Source organism: Crassostrea angulata, chromosome 4, assembly GCF_025612915.1.
Source record: "Crassostrea angulata isolate pt1a10 chromosome 4, ASM2561291v2, whole genome shotgun sequence".
Lineage (NCBI taxonomy): Eukaryota > Metazoa > Mollusca > Bivalvia > Ostreida > Ostreidae > Magallana > Magallana angulata.
Genome location: NC_069114.1, coordinates 4,698,369 through 4,719,342, shown reverse-complemented (window position 1 = coordinate 4,719,342; position 20,974 = coordinate 4,698,369). Strand labels below are relative to the sequence as shown.

Genomic DNA, 20,974 nt, shown 5'->3' with positions numbered 1-20,974 from the left:
TAAAGAGCGCAAAAAATGGCTTTATAGCTGCGATACACACTATTTTAGACAAATAGAAATCAGTACGAAATATAAATATAGGCGATGCAGACAAATTAGCATAGCGAGCTAATGCGCGTATTTCAATTTGTCTTCACCGTTTCGTGTGTCATAGGACCGACGGCATCCAAAAATAAGCATTCAATGCTGAAAAAATATTCACTTGTTAAAGAAAAGCTGTGCAAAAGAAAAACTTTAAAAGTATACCAAAAAATTGTGCAAACCTTTACACCCCAACGACAAATTTTCCCAAGTGGATAAGAAGCAGGATACCCTGGTGAAATCACAAAGACATCTTCACCAGGCGGAACGTCTACAATTCCACCACAATCTGTAAACGGGAATCGGAAAGAACTATCGTTGCGTTGATCAGTCATAACGGAATGATACATTGCTTTTTAACACAAGCGTAGAAACGAAAAGTATTCAATTATTATTTTTGTTTATATGTAACTTGTTTCATTCAAAAAAGATATACATGAAGGTGACTTCATATAAATGCTAGCGTATCATTGATTACAGATTATCCTAACCATCTTCAAAAAATGTTTAGTGGACAAATTTTATGAACAAGTTTTGGAATTGTGCAATCTGCATTTTATTAAATTGATGCACTTGTATAAAATATAAGCGTTAAAAATCTTATTATTTATTATTCTTTACGTTATTCACTAAGATATAGATATCAGTTATAAATTTGAAGATGCTTCTATATCATATATTAATAATATATATTAGATAAACCATGGGTTGTAAGGAAAAAAACAACAGTTCAAAATGAAAGTAAATGTTAAATGATATTATTTGACCTACCATCGTCAGTGATCACTGTTTCGCATGTTTTCCCAGTGTATCCCCTGGGACAGTAACACACACAGTCATGGTTGACAAAGCCCCCGTTGACACACTTTGGAGGGTCTTTGCAATGTGCTGTTTAAAAAATCAAGCATTTTAAAAACAAAAATATTATAGTTTTTAGTAAGAATGGCCAAGCCCCCCCCCTTTTTTTTTATCAATTTAATGGTTGTATAGAACTGATGTTTTGGGCGATTGACATTGCTGTATACTTTTGTTTATCTCTGCAAAATTATTTTTGCAGTTAGAATATATACCCGTCCCTGGGACTTTGTTATAAACGTGTTTTACTGTACACCCTTCTTCAGGTGAACGTACATAACTTATTAAACTCTCAAACCATCTTTGAACAGTGGTTTAGCCAAAAATCAAAATGTATCTGTATTAACTTTGCATTACTATGCAATAACATGAACGTTATAAACTGTGTCCTTATACTATATTGTGACGTCATAGTATTGTGTGAATAGTGTCATCGATTTTAACGTCATTTGATTTTAAATGTATTGTGAAACGTCTGAGGAAGAAATGAAAGCGCTTACGTTTTGCGATTAGTGTTGTTATTTTTTTTATTTTAATATATATTACCGGATATATATATATATATATATATATATATATATATATATATATATATATATATATATATATATATATATATATATATATATATATATATAATAGAAAGTAAATATATAATTTGATTTAGGGGCGAGAGAGGAGATATGGTTTTTTTTAAATACCAGAACGTTGAAACCTTTAGCTAACCTTAGAAAAACACGGAAAAAAAAACCACGATGACGCCACATACTCCTTTTTGAGTTTTTAATGAAATGATAAGACGAATATTTTTCATTCTTTATTAATGGTTTGCATTCCTTTCATACATACTTATCTTAGTTTGACATATTTCAAAATCACCTTTAAGTAAAAAACTTCCAAGTTGTCTGTTTTGGTTTCTACATGTCGTTTTATGTTAACGGTGTTATAAAATAATTCACTCTCAAACATTCATCAGTTGTGATTTTAGAATTTAAAAAAAGTTGTTCCTTTAACAAACGCTTGTTATTTTCGCGCCCCTCCCCTGCACCAGTTCCTGCCAAAAATTCGAGATCTTTGTCCAAGAACTCTATTGTTTGCTTTCTGTTTATAGAACCCTTCTGCAAAACAAAAAAAATTATTTAAATACATTACCAATATTATATATTTTAATTACCAATATTAAGATTCCTCATGGCAAATGTTTACATTACATTTCATTTTTTTTTCACAAGGGTTACGCTTAAAGGCAACGATTAGAATCATATCAGATAATACATTATTTTCAGTATCACCCTTTTTTGATAATTTGATAAGTTTAATCCTTTTTATTCAATGTATTTCGAGACAAATATAATTTGTTCCAGTAAGTTATGCAGCACATTTGGAGGAATTTTAATAAGAATGCACATACCCTTAAAAAATGTAGCTGAAATTAATGAAAGGGAAAGTATCCAAGAAATCTTTTTTGACACGTCATAACTTTTCACTCAGAGGAAAAGGAACAAAAGCATCATCTGGGCTGTTTGAATACAAAATCCCCGCAAATATCGCAATTTTCCCGTTTCTTAAAAATCTGCTAAGCTAGATGAAGCGTTTTAAAGGTGACATCTTGGAAATGTTCATACTTTTGAATGAACAGGGTTCAGCCCTTAGGTATTTATAATTATCGAGTAATTAAAATCTGAATCGAGACTATCATAGTGCAAGAGTATACAATAAATGGTTTTGAGATGATTCATACGCATATCACTCTGAAACCTAACAAATCAATTTGATTTTGTCCCAGACATGTAATTAATAAAAGTAAGATTACTGATTCTTACCTTCAGAGAGTATTGCATAATGCTTTCATAGTCGTAGGGGTTAAGATCATAAGTATCAGCCTTGCGCATATTTATATTGTTAATATTTCCACCCAGGTTTTCTTTGATTAAACGTACATACTCGTCACGATCGTTACGAGCGTGTTCGTGTACAAGGCCCGCAGCATGGAGCATTTCGTGGGCCGCGGTACCAACCTACCAAAATAGATTCATTAAGGAAATAAATGTTAGTGGTATAAAGAAAATAAAGCTTGTTAGTCACGAGTTCAAAGTCATTGTTTTTCCTGTCTATATGTAAGTGCTGATTTCCAAATGATAAATATGAAAATAGAATATGATTCCCTGTTTGATGTACAGCTATATTTGGTATGATTTTTCAAAATTCCCTGTTTAATGTACAGCTATATTTAGTATGATTTTTCAAAATATGCAAATCTTTAATGCATTTTTCATCAAGTACTTCATGTTTTTCTCGCTGTGTTCTAAACTCCCACACTTAACAAAAGCTTCGAATATATTGATTTTATTATAAAATTGATTGTTTTATGAAAAGAATATTTATTTTTGCTAAAGAAGGAATATTCATATACACATGTTGAGGATTGATGAATTCTGTTGTTCTTTTTATTTTAACTTTTTAGAGAATTGACTGATAATCCGCTTGTAATTATACTTTCTTGCATGTGTCAAATCATAGGTGTCGAAATATCGAAACATTAGAAATAACTTGGTGGTTTCATAAACAAAGAAAAGTTATAAAGAATATTCTAACATTGTATAACCAGGTGCATTTGTAATACCCAATGACACTAATAAAAACTCGCATTTTAGCCTGTCTGTATATATTTTTTTCATCAAAGTATTTTGATTTTAATTTATCTAGAATGGATAAGAGGTGTTTATCTTGGTATTTAACAAATGATCAAAGTTTTGTATTAATCTGTGAATTCTGTAACAAAATTTTAGAAGAATTTCGTGCATAACTTTAAATTACATTATTTTATTTAATAGTTCAGGTGGTGGCGCATTGCTGAAAGTACAGACTAGACAAAAACTGTTACATTCTAAAGTGGCATATTTTCATTTTAACCATTGTGTACCTCATTTTTTTTATTGCTATAAAAAGATATTAAATATACGAGGCCTGTTCGGAAATAATTGAGATAGCAAATATTTTCTATTTTTAAATGAGACACATAGGAGAAACTTGGCATAGATTTTGAACATTCCCTAACAAATAATTTGACTAAGTAATGTTTGAAAGTATTAGATATTTTGTTTGTGACGACACATACACCAGTCGATGGTCTCAAGCATGTACCTGGCGATTGAAATTTCAACCACAAATTACAAAGTGTTTGTTGACATAAAGTTTATAATAATGTTAATCAAATTATATATGTTAATTTCATTAGTCTTCGAAGATACGAAAATTGAACAGGATATTTACCAAGCCATAAATAGTTCATTTCCACGGCGTATCAAATTTCGGCAAAGCAAATATTTTTCATAGTTAAATTGTAAAATTTCGCAAGACAGTTTCAGTCAAAAAACTTCTTCATCAAAACTTGTCAAGACTTAAAATAGGTGATGAGTTTCAGTTTAATTATCAGGCTTTTTGACAGATAGTTTATTTAGAATCAATAACCAGGAACTCAATCACAAACGCTTATAGCACATCAACTGATGTCAACGATTTTATGTGTAAAATATATTCATAACGATGAAACCAACTTCTTACAGTATGTAATTTAACTTTCTAATAGCAAGACCTTAATGAGTTTTTTTCGCAAAAGTGTGTTTTATAAAATGAAGAAAACAAACAAGAAATGAAAATTATCTCATGTTTTCTATCGAATATTTAGATACATGTACTTAACATAAAAGTGTAACGAGACACGTTAAAAAAACCTTGCGATACGTGCGCGGCTGCTCAAAGTCACTAGACGAAGGCAAGTTTGTCAGCTTAACAATGCAAATCGACGGACGTAATTGACATTAATTATAATGATTCCGTTTTTTTGCTTTTCACAAGGAAACACAATTTGATGTACTACTTACATTCATGCACTCGGGTTCCGACATTTCAATTATTTGAGGACGCTCAGCTTCGTAACCAACATACGAATAACATCCACTAAAACAGAAGAAAACATTAGCCATAATCACATAACAAACACATCAACCTAAAAGAAAAGTTTTTTTTGTACACACGCTGTTAAATATAAACATAATAGTTTCTTACGACTGGAAATTTCTCACAGTATGTCACAATAATCAAAGTACATCATTGCAACAGGCAAATTAGACATATTTAGTCATATTATCTTAGAAATAATGTGTCATTTTTGGTGCACATTGGGATATAAATACGGGTTGGTCACGTAATCAAGTCCTATAAAGTATGAATTATGACAATAACGTTGTTCAATACTTCTTTGTATTAACCTAAAACGCCGCTTTGATTAGTATGTCGAAAAGTAGAACAACAATGTTGCAAGTATTTGATTATCATAATAAATAGACATGACACGGCTTTGGACAAGACACCACTTTTTATGATAATGAAGTAAAACAATGAAGAAAAATCACAAGCACGATTGAAAGTTGGGGGAATAGTACTTCTTCGATTGAAGTCACAGAGTGGTTAAAAATTAGAAAGAAAGCGATTAAAAGCTAAAATAATGTCTTCTTCCAGTGAAAATTCATCGTAGAATCAAATTAAAGAGCTTACTGATATTATTTAGAGCTTTGCTAATTAACTTAACGAAACTAAAGGGGCAAACAAGCAGAAGGAGTAAAATTCGACCGTAAATGAAATAAACAAGTGATATTGCGCTTGCGATTTTGATCGAGACGTGTTATATGAGACAGAAATAAACTATGATTATTAACTATTTTGACGAATTACGATTTTAAGTTTCAAAACCCTCTATTATGATGTCGGTCTATAAACATTAGCTTACGTTAAGCCATGGCCATAATTCCCGGCAATTAATGAAAAATAAAGTGCATATTATCGCTAAATTTAGTAGACAGAATTTAGCAATAGTTTCAGATTTTAATTTAAAAAATAAAAAAACTCCTTACTGTAAGACTTTTTAAAAATGAAATCCTGCAAAAATGAGGTCATGACGCACGATCAAAATTAAGGTTAACAAGGTTATTGTCAACAATAAACTATAGAATGTCAAAAATAATATTTTTAATACAAATACAACCTTCCACTAGTTCGCACGTTGACTGACGTTTTTCAAACTTATTGTTAAACCATTATAAATCACCTAAGTGTATACGAATGTTTCTGTTTTCCCGATTACGACAAAGAGTCCACGGTGGGTGTGACCGGTCAGCAGAGGATTCCTACTCCTCCGTGGAACCTGATCCTACTTCTATTTTATATTTCAGAGGTCCGTGTTTTCTCTGCTCCTGTTTTGTATTTTTTCCTCTGAACTTGATTTTGAATATCGTTCATTAACACACATATACAATTTCTATGAGGTCGGCTTTAAACCAAATAATATTATAACATCAACTTAAGTACTTTCCTGATATTATATGTACCAAATAATGACGGGGTAAATTGTTTTGTTGAATAGAAATCAGTAACTAAAGACAGATAGTTCTCTTTAAAAATAACTAAAAACGATGACGTCTCCGGACGAAAAGTACAAACAATATGGATTAAACTAAATTAAATTAAAGTTTATACAATCTGTAAAAATGCTCAAGGGTTAAAACATTTCAACAATTATTTGTGTATAACTGCAATACAATTTGTGAGCGTTGTAATAACTGTATTTCGGACATCAAACAGTCCTAGAGAAAATAAAATATATGTATGTTTTTATTCAAAAGAATAAGTAACGTCCTTGACTTTCAGGGTTTTCCATACTATAAACTAAGATAAATACGTTTCAAAATGAACACTCGTATGAGGAATCGCAAGATACACTAAGTAAATGCGTGAATCATCTTGGCGTAACATTTTGGATGTCACCGTGCTCCATAGTTACAGAACATGCTTGTCTTGAAAATCAAGTAACAAAAGTACCTTTTTATTAAATGGAATGAAACTTCACTTTTTAGTACAATAAGTGTTATTTCGTACATTAATCTCTTTGATATGACTGTAATGAAAAATATGTGAAAAAGGGTTACATTAAAATATTGGGGTTTTTTTAACATTCGTATGGGTATTTTGTGCCACAAACTTACTATCTGCCTTGGAATTCCACATAATGGTTGTGTCCTACTTGCTTAGAAAGTGCCCGGGTGTATGGTAGCCATTTTAAACAGGTGCGAGTATTGAATATATTGACAGCTTTCTTGATGACATCGCGACTTTTTTGCCTTACTGCAGAACATCAGAACAAAATAAGCAACAATTATTCATTGCACTATGCACGTGTATCGTTCTGTTACTTAAAACGAAATTTTGATTTACTATATCCAACCTAATTTGGAATACCTTACCTATGCTTCTTTGGATTTTGTAGGGAACGATGGCCTTTGGCCAGTCTGTTCCCCATTTCGCAAAATTTCTCTTTTTGTCGTCCATCTAGTGAAATATATCAAATCTAAATACTTTTTGGGTGCTTTATTATATGAATAAACAAAAAAACTCTTTTAAGATATTGTAAAACGTTAGACAATTTTCTAATATTCAAAGATTTGACAAGACATTCAACAATACAATGTTGTGTAGTAACTAAAAATAAATTTTGAAATGCGAAACGAAGGTTTTTGGAATTCTCTTTTGATTAATTATAAGGTTGTGAGATGAACCAACTTACCAATGAAAATAAAAGGCGGAAAATAATTATGTGAATTTATTTACCTTTATATGAGAGTATGAAGATACGATGATGCTTCCATTATAAATGCTTTCTTTTAAAGTAAGTATTGCATTTATTTAGGGAAAACATTACTTTCTGTATGTATTTCTATGTAGAACTATGAACCCCAAATGGCCTATGTATTAGTCCTGCTTTACAGTTTTAACAATGAAGAATCTTACAAAAATTAAAAGTATTAATTGACATATCAACTTTTTTGGCGCACTGGTTCTTCAGAAAATATATTTTCAGGAAGCATTCCAATGCTATTCCCCTGATTCACGATTTTCTTAATTAAAAACTTGTAAGCCTTTTATTTTCATAGTTAAAAACTCATTTTCCAAAACAATGCATGAATTGAGGGTGATTAAACTTATCCAAACTGTTAAGAGAACAGAAAAATGGCAACCATTTCAAAATGTGTTTTGTGACCTAGCAAATGGATTGATTTCCTAACAGTATGACCAATTACATTGTCTTATACAATGTCTTATGAAAGTTTAAGTAAAAAACAAAATGTAATGTTAAATCAATTCAATGCAAATGGTCTTATACCTGAAATATGTAAATAGAAATTGCACTTTTTTTTTTTTTTTTTTTTTTTTTTTTTTTTTTTTTTTATATATATATTTTATTCAATAAATTACATTACAAGCGAGGCAACATCTCCGCAGAGACCCTCAGGTATATCGTCACCTGGGGTGCCAGGGGCCCCCTGGATCCGATAAGTTATAATTAATATCAATATTATATATGTATATATTCATTAATACAAGCATATAAAGAAAAATATTAATAATACACAGAAATAGTAGTTTTTCTAAATCATCTCGCAGGATGACATATTTAAGTATTTATAATAGTAACAATAGAACAGAAAGAAAAATATATAATGTATGTTTGACATTTTAAGTATATTTGAAATACATATTATAGAAAATATAAAAATATACGTATATAACGAAAAGACTATCTCATTTAAACAAATATAATATGATGGATGATTTTCGTCCTTGAATTAAAAAAAAAAAGACGTTCATATAATGAAATACATGCACATATGGTTGCTGCCACAGGGGATATCATCACACATCTTACAGAGTCCTCGTTTTCCCCTATAGCAGCTCCACTGGAGAGACAGAAACCCTCCAGTAGCGTGGAATATGAAATTAATTTATAATTGGAAAGTAAATACATGCATAAGGAAAAAAAGAAAAAGAAGATACATGAAGACTAGACATCCAGAAGATGTATACATGTACTCATATTAAACATAAGCCCATATCAGTTTTGTGATACATTGTTAATCATAGTTCAAAAATAATATTACAGCTTCTCAAATAAAAGCCTAAGCATATCTATGTTAAAATTACTATATTTTGATTTTTTCAGGGCTAAGTAAAATATTTTTGTGGACGTTTTCACGTGCGAAATTATGTCTTCTGGTTTTTCAATATCATCATTTATTCTACACCACATCTTGTATTTATAAATTCTAAGTGCTACAAACGATATAACATTATTATAAACGATAACTTTGTTATTGATTTCTTTATATAGTCCAACAATTACATGTTTCCATGAAACCACAAAATGTAAGATAATGCTAACAATATTCCATATTTTTTTGACATTTGTACAATCATATAGTAAATGTTTAATTGTTTCATTAGAGTGCTTACAATACAAGCATGCACTAGAATCGTTTTTCCATTTACTGAGATATTCTCTACTTATAAGTATGTTGTTTAATAGTTTATAGTTAAAATCTGCGATTTGTTTGTCAAACATGTTAACGACTTTGTTTATATAAATGTTTTTTATCCATTCTGATCCTTCAATATTAAGGTCCTTAAGTATTTTCTTGATATAGTATGGCTTTTCAAATTTGTGATCTCTAAAAATCTTATAGTAAAATTTACATTTTTTATCATCTATCGATTCATATATGTTACCATGAAATAGAAACTGCGGTCTGTGAATAACAGTCGTATGTTTAGCCAGACCTAGGTCAAACTGTTTTTTAAATTTATGAAATACGTTTTTCATTATAAAATATTCACAGATTAAATTGTTCTTTTGGGCTAATATATTCGAAAAGAATTCCAGTGGTTTTAGCCCATTTTCGTCAACAATATCTTTGACATATTTAAAACCTTTATTAAACCAGTTTTGAAAATAAAGTGTTTTGTTTTTAAACATGAACAACTTATTGCCCCAAATATGCTGTTGTAAAAATTCAGGGGTTGACATAGCATTTGCCTCTTTAGTGGTTTTTGAATAACTAAATGCTTCAAATATCTCTCTGTAAAATATTGGTAGCTTTTTTAGGAGAAAGTGGTTTTGCAGATCTATTTTATTTGTGTGTAATATATAAAGTATGTCATCATCTTTCAGTTTGAAATTTTCTAGAAAATAGAGCAAGTTATTTTCACCGTTTAATATATAAGATATCCAAGATGATTTAATAGCTTTGATTTTTGATTCTATATCTACTATTCCTATTCCGCCATATTTTACATCTCCGATAAGGGTTTTTCGTTTTATTCGATCCTTTTTATTCCAGATAAAATTGAAAATCAATCTATTTATAGATTTAATAATATCAGAACTTGGGGATGGTAATATTGATATATTGTAGATCAATCTGGAGATAGCTAGACTATTAATAATACATGTTTTTCCGAATATAGTTAATTTTCTTTTTTTCCACGATTCAAAAAGTCTCTCTAGTTCTTTCAGTTTATCTCCCCAATTTTTTTCAATGCACTTTTCTTTGTTGTGTCCAATATATGTACCTAGAACTTTTGTACAGTCAAAGTTGATCTTAATTCCATGTATTGTGTTTTCTGTTCCTTTCAAATCACCAAGAAGCATACATTCTGTTTTATCTATATTTAACGACATGCCAGATATCGAACCAAAACTATTTATACATTGTAGCACAGCCTTTAGTGATTGTTTGTCTCTAAGCGGTAATGTAGCGTCGTCTGCATGTTGAATCAATTTTATTTCTTTTGTCATATATTGGGTTTTGAAACCAGCAATTTCTTTGTTTTCCATAATGGTTAAAGATAGTATTTCCGTCACAAAAAGAAATATTATAGCGGAGACAGGACATCCCTGCCTAATGCCTCTATTCATAGAGCATGTTTTTGTAATCCATCCGTTATTTTTTAATCTAAATTTTGGTTCATTATAGAGTATGAATATCCAGCTGAGGAAGTTATCACCAAAGTTAAATCTTTTGAGAGTTTCAAAAATAAAATTCCATTCAACAGAATCAAATGCTTTTTTAAAATCAAGGAAAAGAAGAATTTCGTTATAATTTTCATTTTCGCAAAAGTCAAATATATCATGTGTGGTTCGAGCGTTTATCCCGATGTATCTCCCTTTGATATAAGCAGATTGATGTTTACTTATAAGACGGTCTATTACTTTTTGAAGCATATTTGCTAAGACAATAGCAATAATTTTATAATCCGTGTTTGTGAGACTAATAGGTCGATAATTTGCAAGATTTGATTTGTCCCCCTTTTTAAATATAAGCGTGATTAAGGAGAGCTTTTGTGAAGAAGTCATATTTTTATCATTAAAAGTTTGGAGTAGACAATTATAAAAGCGAGTTCTAAGTTCTGGCCATTGCACTTTAGTGAACATTTAATTTTTGGATTAACATAAGAAAGAATTGTATAAGAACTGTTATTTAAAGGGGAATGGTCAATCGTAGAGTTATAAGCAAGATACAGGGCTCACAACTCTTTGTAATGTCAACAACGCGTGTACTCTGTTTTTGTTTACACGTGTTAAATATACCAGTAACAATCTTTTTCAAACTGATTTGTCTATTTTCTTATTCGTTTTAAGCATAAACAAACAGTTCCTAATGTTTAACACATTGTTTTTGGTCTAAAACTGTAATTTTCACTTCAAAATTTAAAATGTAAACAAAGGCTTTGTTTACAAAGCAGAGAATTGTAAGCCCTGTAACTCACTTATTACTCAACAAATGACACTGAAATTTTGGTGCATATTAAGAGGCTGTCCAAGAAAAATTCAGACAGGGCTTTGCACATGCTATGTCTTGGATTTCAATAAATTTTTGTGTATCACTTCATTTTAACATTATTGCAATACATGTGAAAGAAAAAGTTCATTGTATGCCTAACTAGGCAGAAAAATGTCTATTTTTGAATTTGGAACATGTTTAGTGCAAAAAGGTCACAGAAGTTGTAAAAATATTGTGAAGTTTGATAAGTTGTAAAACTACTTAATTCTATTAAACCTTTTTAAAAATTATATTATTTAGTTTAAACACACTTAACTCTTTAACTTAGACTGCTTTTAAAGTATAAATATATTTCAAACAAAAATATATGCCTTATCAAAGTTGATGCATATTTTGTAAACAAAAATTCTGGTATTTTAATGTTTATTTGAAATTTCAATCAAATCCAATACATTTTCATGAAAGGAAAAAATGAGGCATCTTTATAAACCTGAGAAATGAAATTCTGAGAAACAAAAATAAATTCAGTGGGAACAGCATCGTTCTCATGGAAGCAGTTGCACAAAATTACCCATTTTTAACATTGAAATTGAACTTTTTCCATGCATAACGTGTTATTATTATTGTTAAAAGACAGTGAATGTTAGAGTTCATAACACAAAAATTGACTATAATTTAATATATGCTTATATCTTTATAATAAGAAATGCTTTATGATGAAAGAAATATTGATCACTCATCAAAAACCAACATTTTTCATAATTTTAAGTGCAAAAAGGTCATTTTGACAAAAATGTTGAAAACTGAAGAAAATTAGCTGAATATTTCACTATTTGGATGGTCTAATATACAAATTCAAATTATTTTAAGGGTTTTCAGTATTTCATGAAGTACCCGGTACATAAGTTTGAGAATAAGGATTCAATATGTGTTAATCACTGATTAAGGAATATTAATTAATGCAGTGTAAAACTGAATGTATTGTTCAAATTCAATGTATTTGTGTGTTTCCAATAAGTATTTACTAAAATGTTCTTCTTAAACTGGTAATAAACTTGGTGGGATAATAATATTGAAGCGGTATTAGCTTAAATAAAGAAGTTTTTTATTTTTATTGTGCGAAAAGGTCAAATCAAATTTATCATTGGTACTACTGAATTTGAGGGGTTTTTGTTGTTGTTTTTTTAAACAAAACAATTATATAATAACAATTTCATAATGTACAAATACACATAAATATATCAAATCATTTCTTCTTAGTAGTAACATTTGAATTTGTTATTATCTCTATATTAGTGCCATTAGCAACTTGTTCAATCCAAAGTTTCAAAACGAATGCAGACTGTTTTGGAATGAGAACTAAGAAATGTGACCTCTACTTTCAGTCGGGTAGCTTTTGGAAATTCTAGGCAGGTGATTAAGTTTTGGATAAAAATTAACATAAACAGACTGGTAAACAACAATTATTTAGTCAGACTAAGTCCACAATGAATCTAGCAGAAAAGTCAGACATCACAACAACCCCCCCCCCCCCCCCCATTTTTGGATCCCCCCTACTAATCCATTTTATAATCCATGTATGATGAGCAGCTAAAATATACATGGGACAGTATGCTTTGAAACAACCCCCCCCCCCCTCCCCTTTAAACCCTATTCCAAAATAAATCCATGGTCATATAAGAATCAGTGTGCCTCTTTTAAACTGTATTTTCCTCTTTTTAAAAATGTATTTCTAAATTACTCAGCTGACTTTCAAGCATGTTGTACGTATTTGAATAAATAAGCAGTGCATAAGAGTGAAAGAATACATTTCATTTACATGTATCAAAGCTATGTTTGGACAATTTACTTGGACAGTGTTGTTTTATAATACTGCTAATGCTAAGTGATGTCAGTACATGTATTTGCAGTGCATACTGTTGTACTAATTAATATATTCAAATATATATTTAGTTATTTACTCAAGATATTGAAATCTCTTAACATACAAATTAACTAGGCTAGTATAAGTTACTTTCATAGTATCACAAACAATCATAACAGATGAAGATATCAAACTAATAATAACATTAAAATTAGATTAGTTATCTAAGGAAGTGTGCAGTAGCAATTTGGAATAAATAAACAGAGAATAAACTCATGCAAGATAACAATTTGACATGATATTAAATGATAACATGTACATACAGTGCATGATGCACAAAGACAAGTTCATTCAACCTCTCTCTCTCTCTCTCTCTCTCTCTCTCTCTCTCTCTCTCTCAATCAATCAATCAATCCAACAAACTTCAAAGCATCTTATTATAGTCTTGTTTGCATCCTTTATTCATTGAAGAAAAATGTGCAGATGATTAAATTGAGAAAAACAAATTCCAAGTGATATCTTCTGGACATTCAACCACTCCTTAGGAAAACATTGGTTAATTTAAATGAATGTGGCCATTTGTATAATGACTTGCAAATCCAGTTAGTTTCTCTGCCATCTAAATACAATACATCCTTTCAAATTACTGCTTCACATAATCTCTGAACCCCCTCCTTGATCTTCTTTCTTATTTGGCACACTTTTACTGTTTCATATGCAGGAATATCATTTTTACCCATGATATTAGATGCTGTAAAAGTCATCCAGATCCATCATGCCAAGCAACTTGATAGGTTTTTTTTCTTTCAGAAATCGTGTAGGTTTTTTTTCTATTTTGTATCCAAGTTTAAATATAGAAGGACAGTATTTTCCAGAAGAATATTTCATTTGCACTTCTCTAAAAAAAAATAATAGAGAAACACAAAATAAAACAAATTCATGTACCTTCAAGTGTTAAGATCTTAAAATTGATAATAAATATTGTGGAACACATACAGAGATTCCATTTCATATTCTGATTATCATTAGCAAAACTAATATCATACTGTTGTGTGAAATTATTTATTTACATTTCTTGTCACATGTCAGATATGTACTCTGACCGATTGCCAATTCAATAGCTGCTGTGTTAAATAATATTGCTGTGCTAACAGACAAAAAAAACACTCCATATTTTTTGCTGTGTATGTTATAACAAGAGGCCCATGGGCCACATCGCTCACCTGAGGAACAATAGGTATGGTAAAATCAGCTTAATGGAGTCATAATACAAACTATCTGGACAATGTACAATAATACATGTAGATCCTGTATAAATAAAATCCATTTTCCCCTGAATATTCTTATGTTTATAATCATTAGTCCCTTTTCTAACAGGATGATTTTATAGTCATATCATATGTTGAGTATTGCAGTTCTCAAAAAGATCCTTAACAATAGTTTATATATGGGATATAAACGTACATCAACCTCTGAACCTTCTCGTGAAGCCAAAGAATTGTCCTGGGGCCAAAGTCTTAACAATTATAAAGAATCATCTGGCTGATTAGTTTCTGAGAAGATTTTTAAAGATTTACCCTATATATTCCTTTGTTAAACTTTGACCCCCATTGTGGCCCCACCCTACCCCTGGGGATCATGATTTTCACAACTTTGAATCTACACTACCTGAGGATGCTTTCACACAAGTTTCAGCTTTCCTGACTGATTAGTTTCTGAGAGGAAGATTTTTAAAGATTAACTCTGTTTATTCCTATGTAAAACATCGACCTCCCATTGTGGCCCAAACCTACCCCCAGGGTTATGATTTTCACAAATTTGAATTTACACTACCTGAGGATGCTTCTACACAAGTTTCAGCTTTCCTGGCTAATTAGTTTCTGAGAAGAAGATTTTTAAAGATTTACTCTATATAATCATATGTTAAAATTCGACCCCCATTGTGGCCCCACCCTACCCCCAGGGGTTATTATTTTCACAACTTTGAATCTACACTACCTGAGGATGCTTCCACACAAGTTTCAGCTTTCATGGCCGATTAGTTTCTGAGAAGAAGATTTTTAAAGATTTACTCTATATATTCCTATGTTAAACTTCAATCTCCCATTGTGGCCCCACCCTACCCCCGGGGGTCATGATTTTTTACAAATTTGAATCTACATTACCTGATGATGCTTTCACACAAGTTTTAGCTTTCCTGGCTGATTAGTTTCTGAGAAGAATATTTTTAAAGATTTACTCTATATATTCATTTGTTAAACTTCGACCCCCCATTGTGCCCCCACCCTCAGGTGAGCTAAAAAGGTTAAGTTTACAATACGTTGGTTTCTGGAAGAACAGACTTTGAAAATTTTCTTAATAAATATTGACAAATTTTTTTACTTTTTTAATCTTTAGTTTTTAAGATATGTGTACAAACATAGAATTGTGAGCAAATCTTTGTATCTTGCTTATAATTCGAAGCTTAACACTCAAATATGGTTAGTAAATAGAAACTGTAAACAATTAAACACAAGAAACAGGCACTACATGTATAACAAATAAAGAACACAATTTATTTTTTCGAAATTATTCATATATATATTACATGTATATACCTACATATTTCCGTCTATTTAAACTGAATAAACTCGAGAAAATGCCGAGCATCTCAACAAAACCTATTGCATTAATCTGCCATTACGCAAAAGATAATGCCGAATTACCGATAGAATGAATTGTATTTCAGTAGGCACCTACCCCTACATCAGATTTTGCTTAATTTGCGCAGGTAAACAGTTAACTGTTTGATTTAACGAATTCTCTGTTTGATTTAATACGTAAAAATCACGAAATACAGACGATAGTTTCCAGGTAACAAAGCATAAATAATGAAAACGAAACGAAAATTAGAACAAGCTAGCACCAACGTCATGTGTGAAAACTGTCAACGCATTGAAATATCTAGCCTCAATTTATTTCACAAAATCGGCACCAATATATTTTGCATGTTTCAAAATTTCCCTTCATACGCGAACTGTTGCACAACAAGCAAATTCATCATAGTCAGATCGAACCTTTTTCGTATAATGTCATGGCTGCTTTAAACAAAGAACCTCGTTTTAGAAGTATGGAATACGAGTCTTGGTAAAATGGGTATGCAAACCCGGGCCGTGGCAAAATAAAAGCCGGGGCAGATCGGCAATCGTCAATTCCAAATACGCATTATTTTGCAGCAATATTTACAGCGAATACAAATATACTAGTCCATCAAATATCCTGAAATTTTAATGAGATTGGCAGATTAATAACTGCTGATATTTTGTTTTACCCAGGCCAAGTCTTGTCTACCAATTTTATTGTATGCCGAACCCGAACCTATTAAACTGATTGAAACACGCCTTTCCTTTATTATTATTCTCGTAATAACTCAGATTTGAAACAGAATTACCACTTAATTTTTGCAATTTATATTTTCCTTCCCATAAGGATAATTTATGCTGAACTACGTTGAATTTGCCTCGGTAGTTCTTGAGAAGAAGATTTTTAAAAATGCACCCCCCTTTTTCTACAATTTCAAGGTTTTCTCCGCTTTGAATACAGATCGGACTTTTATTTCTGCAATTTATATTCGCCCTCCCATAAGGATGCTTTGTGCCAAATTTGGTTGAAATTGGATAAGCGGTTTTAGAGAAGAAGTTTAAAATGTAAAAAGTTTACAGACGGACAGACGGACAGACGGACGGACGGACAGACGGACAGACGGACAGACGGACAGACGGACGACGGACAAAAGGTGATCAGAAAAGCTCACTTGAGCTTTCAGCTCAGGTGAGCTAAAAACTCGTCATTTCATAACATTTATTCTCCAATTTTTAACAAAGCAATATTTTTCAATTACGAAAATTAAAGATATGAAGATTGAAGACTAAATTGACCTATCAAAGGAAAAAAGAGTACTCCAAATCTCAACACAATCCTATCTACAAAATTTTTGTAGGATATTTTCCCAATATTTACCACATGAAACACTCTATCAATATTGTTGTACTTTCTTTTTACAAAGATTTATTCATGGTATGTGAATGCAATTAATACAAATTAAATGTGCAAGTAAACATCTGATATTAAATAATATAAATGTAAGAATGCTCTCTCTCTCTCTCTCTCTCTCTCTCTCTCTCTCTCTCTTTATTCTCTCTCTCTATATTCTCTCTCTCTCTTCTCTCTCTCTCTCTCTCTCTCTCTCTCAATGCATATTATTTACCTGACCCCTCTGGAACTACCCATTTGTCAAGAAATAACATTCCTCTGTCGTCATCAGATGAACACCTCTTGCTTTTTTTCTTTGAGGAGTGGATGTGTACTTCAATGTACCCATAGCTGCATAATTTGTTGGATGACTTGTTGAAATTCGTCTGGTAACAGTAATTCATCTCAGTTTCAATAAAAAGTTCGGGATGCTTACTATTATTGTCGACCTGATTTAACTTCCAATGGTATTTGAGATCGAGACAACATCACCAAAACACCGAAAAACAATCAACTCTGGCAGCATGCTGTGCACAGACTTTAGCGGCGGCCATCTTTGTTTACACTGGTTTTGAAAATATACCCGCACTGAATATTTTTAAAAAATATATTTCAGCGTTAAAAAAAATTACGTATATCATAAACAATTAAGCTGATTTTATATGAATTATTTATAGTTGAAAATTTATTGCTTTTATTTTTTTTTTTAAGTTTTTAAGCCTCCAAATATTCATTTGGCAAGGGAGGTAACTGAAATTATCAAACATTACCAAAATATACTAGTCTACAATTTTTCAACGCAAGCTTTTCCCACTCATTTTATTTTATCAATAAAAAGTCAAAATATTTTTCTCATTTAAAAAAAATACAAACCCTCACCAATAACAATGTATTGGATTTTAAAGCTCACAGTTTGGTACATGGTTTCAATGATTTATATAAGAGAATGAAATATATATCTTCCCGTCCGAATAACCACTTAAATTATTTTTTCAAGCAAATCATCATTATTGTGGGTTAAAAGAGAATACAAAGAAACTATTTCAGAGGGAAAACAAAAAATTCGTGAAAATCGATGTGCGACGTTTTCTTATATATTCGCCTGATGTTTGCTTGGACAGCCTCTTAAAAATACTGATTGTAAACATTGAAATCGGAGAAATAATTTTTGACCAAAATCGTGACCATGGCCCTTTAACAAACGTTGACGAACCAACGGAATATGGTTAAAACGTTTGAAAAAAAACCCCAGAAAAATGAATAAAGGATATGATATGTTATGATTACCGGTTATATTTAAATGTTTATTCTCTTTAGAAATAGGTTTACCAGTTCAGGAGTAGAGGGAATTGTTTCCAGTCTGCTTGCATTGGCAATGGCTGTCATATCGGGATGCAACCTTTTGACCTGTAAGTAATTAAATATAAAGAAATACATTTGATTAATTACTCTCATAGGCGGTGAGACTTTGCAGTCTATGAGACTAATCAGCCTGGTATATTTCTGTAGTCAGTCATTATCAAACCTAATAACTGTTCTGTTTTCCACAAAGACTATCGATTTTGACATTTCTTCCACTATAAACGATGATCTACGCAAATCTATGAGACAGTAGCCTTACATCTTACCTTATATAAATTAAGACATTTTGCAAATAAATTACAAAATGCCTGCATCAGATTTACTGCTTTCACATTTGGTATTTCAACATTTGTAAGATGATTTCGGAAGGCTATAATTAAATTTTAACTGATTAGTTATCATCGTGAAATTAATCAAAAATCTACTTTCATTTTCGATAAACCAGCCCGAAATAGCAAAAATGAAAGTAAAGTGGTGGACACGCTTTGAAGGGTCTAAGTCAGGGGAAGTTAGCAAAAAATCACATACTTGCAATGAAATAATATTTAATGATTCTGATATAACAAGTATATTTACTGGTCACCTATTAAGATTATACACAGAAGTTAAGATCTGACAGATGTTGAATAAAAAAGATAAGCTGATTCGTTTCTTGTATAAGTGATTTAATGTTTGATGGAAAGAACGATCTCTGGTGAGCATATGGGATAGATCTTTCAAGAACGGGGTAACTTAGAACGTGGTTAGATTAATTATCGTCATGGCGAAAAGTGTATGTTTAAAATATGCAAATAAATACTTCAGCAATGTTCGATTACTTTTAATTATTCGGACTTGTTTTTATTCGTACCATAAATCTGCCTTCTATTTTGACAAATTTGATTAGTCTTTTAGTCTACGCGCTATATTAAGGCTGTCCGAAGCTAAATATATATTGAAAAATGATACTATTTAATTATCGAAAAATACTTTAACCGAGCGAGTTTCTTTAATTATTTATTACATAAATTAACAGTAGCATCCAACACTATATTTGATGTGACGTCATATATTTTTCTTAAGCACGCGCGGGCATGTTAAGGCTTCCCGTTGGATTTTACAGCGATGATTAGAAAGTCACTTGTCTGTATTTCATATGATATGACGTCATAATTAACTTTAACGTCACGATCTGCATTCCTGTCGATAGTTTTCAGGGAATTTAACGTTAAAAGTGAATTATATCAAACCAATATAAAACCGCATGTTCCTTTACATTGATGCTGCCGTTAATGCTAAACGTACAAAATAAATTCATATTAAAAACCAGTATCAAATAATCGACAGTTTTAATGCTTCGTTTTAAGTGAAAGACTATTTATAAACTAGTGGTTTGGAGCCTCTCCCTGCTACGTGTAAACAACCGAATGAAGAAATGTCCATGCATGTAAAACCAGCTTGGCGCAGGTGAAAGATCAACACAATTTTAGAATATTTTACGTATAATTGGTATAGAATATAAGTACCAATGTGAATGGTGCTTGGGAAACCTACGGATTTTCCCCATTTTTTGTAAATCGTTTTTTATTAGTAAAAATGTTCATTATTTTGATGATTTTGAGGAATGTTTCAACAATATCTTCCATAAACGAAATATCTATTTCTTTCTCAAGCATGAACTTTTTTAAGTATATGACTTGACAAAGGATATTTCTTTAAAATATGTATGATTTAATGTCATTAATCACCTGCGCCGATGCGATTTAAATAGGTCATTTCCAATATTAGGATTCGACCGTCACGTACACAGGATGAATGACCATCTTTAAGTCCTCCTTAAAGATAGCTTAAAGGTGTTTAAAGGTAGCTTAAAGACGATCTTTAAGCCACCTTTAAGCTACCTTTAAGCTATAAGTATTGCTTAAAGGTGGCTTAAAGAAAGCGTAAAGATGGCTTAAAGGCAGCTTAAAGACTATCTTTAAGCCACCTTTAAGCCACCTTTAAGGACAACTTATAGGTCCTTAATGTCCAAACTTCTTTAAGCCACCTTTAAGCTACCTTTAAGCCACCTTTAAGCCACCTTTAAGCCATTAAAAAAAATTTAATTCAATATTGTGCTTAATTTCCAACAAAATGTATTAACTTTATGAAA

The 20,974-nt window shown here is 31.1% G+C and overlaps 1 pseudogene; it reads right to left on the bottom strand.

Annotated features, from left to right (window-relative positions):
- LOC128180559 (blastula protease 10-like) overlaps positions 1–20,974 on the bottom strand; it is a 48,176-nt pseudogene that overhangs the window by 14,860 nt on the left and 12,342 nt on the right.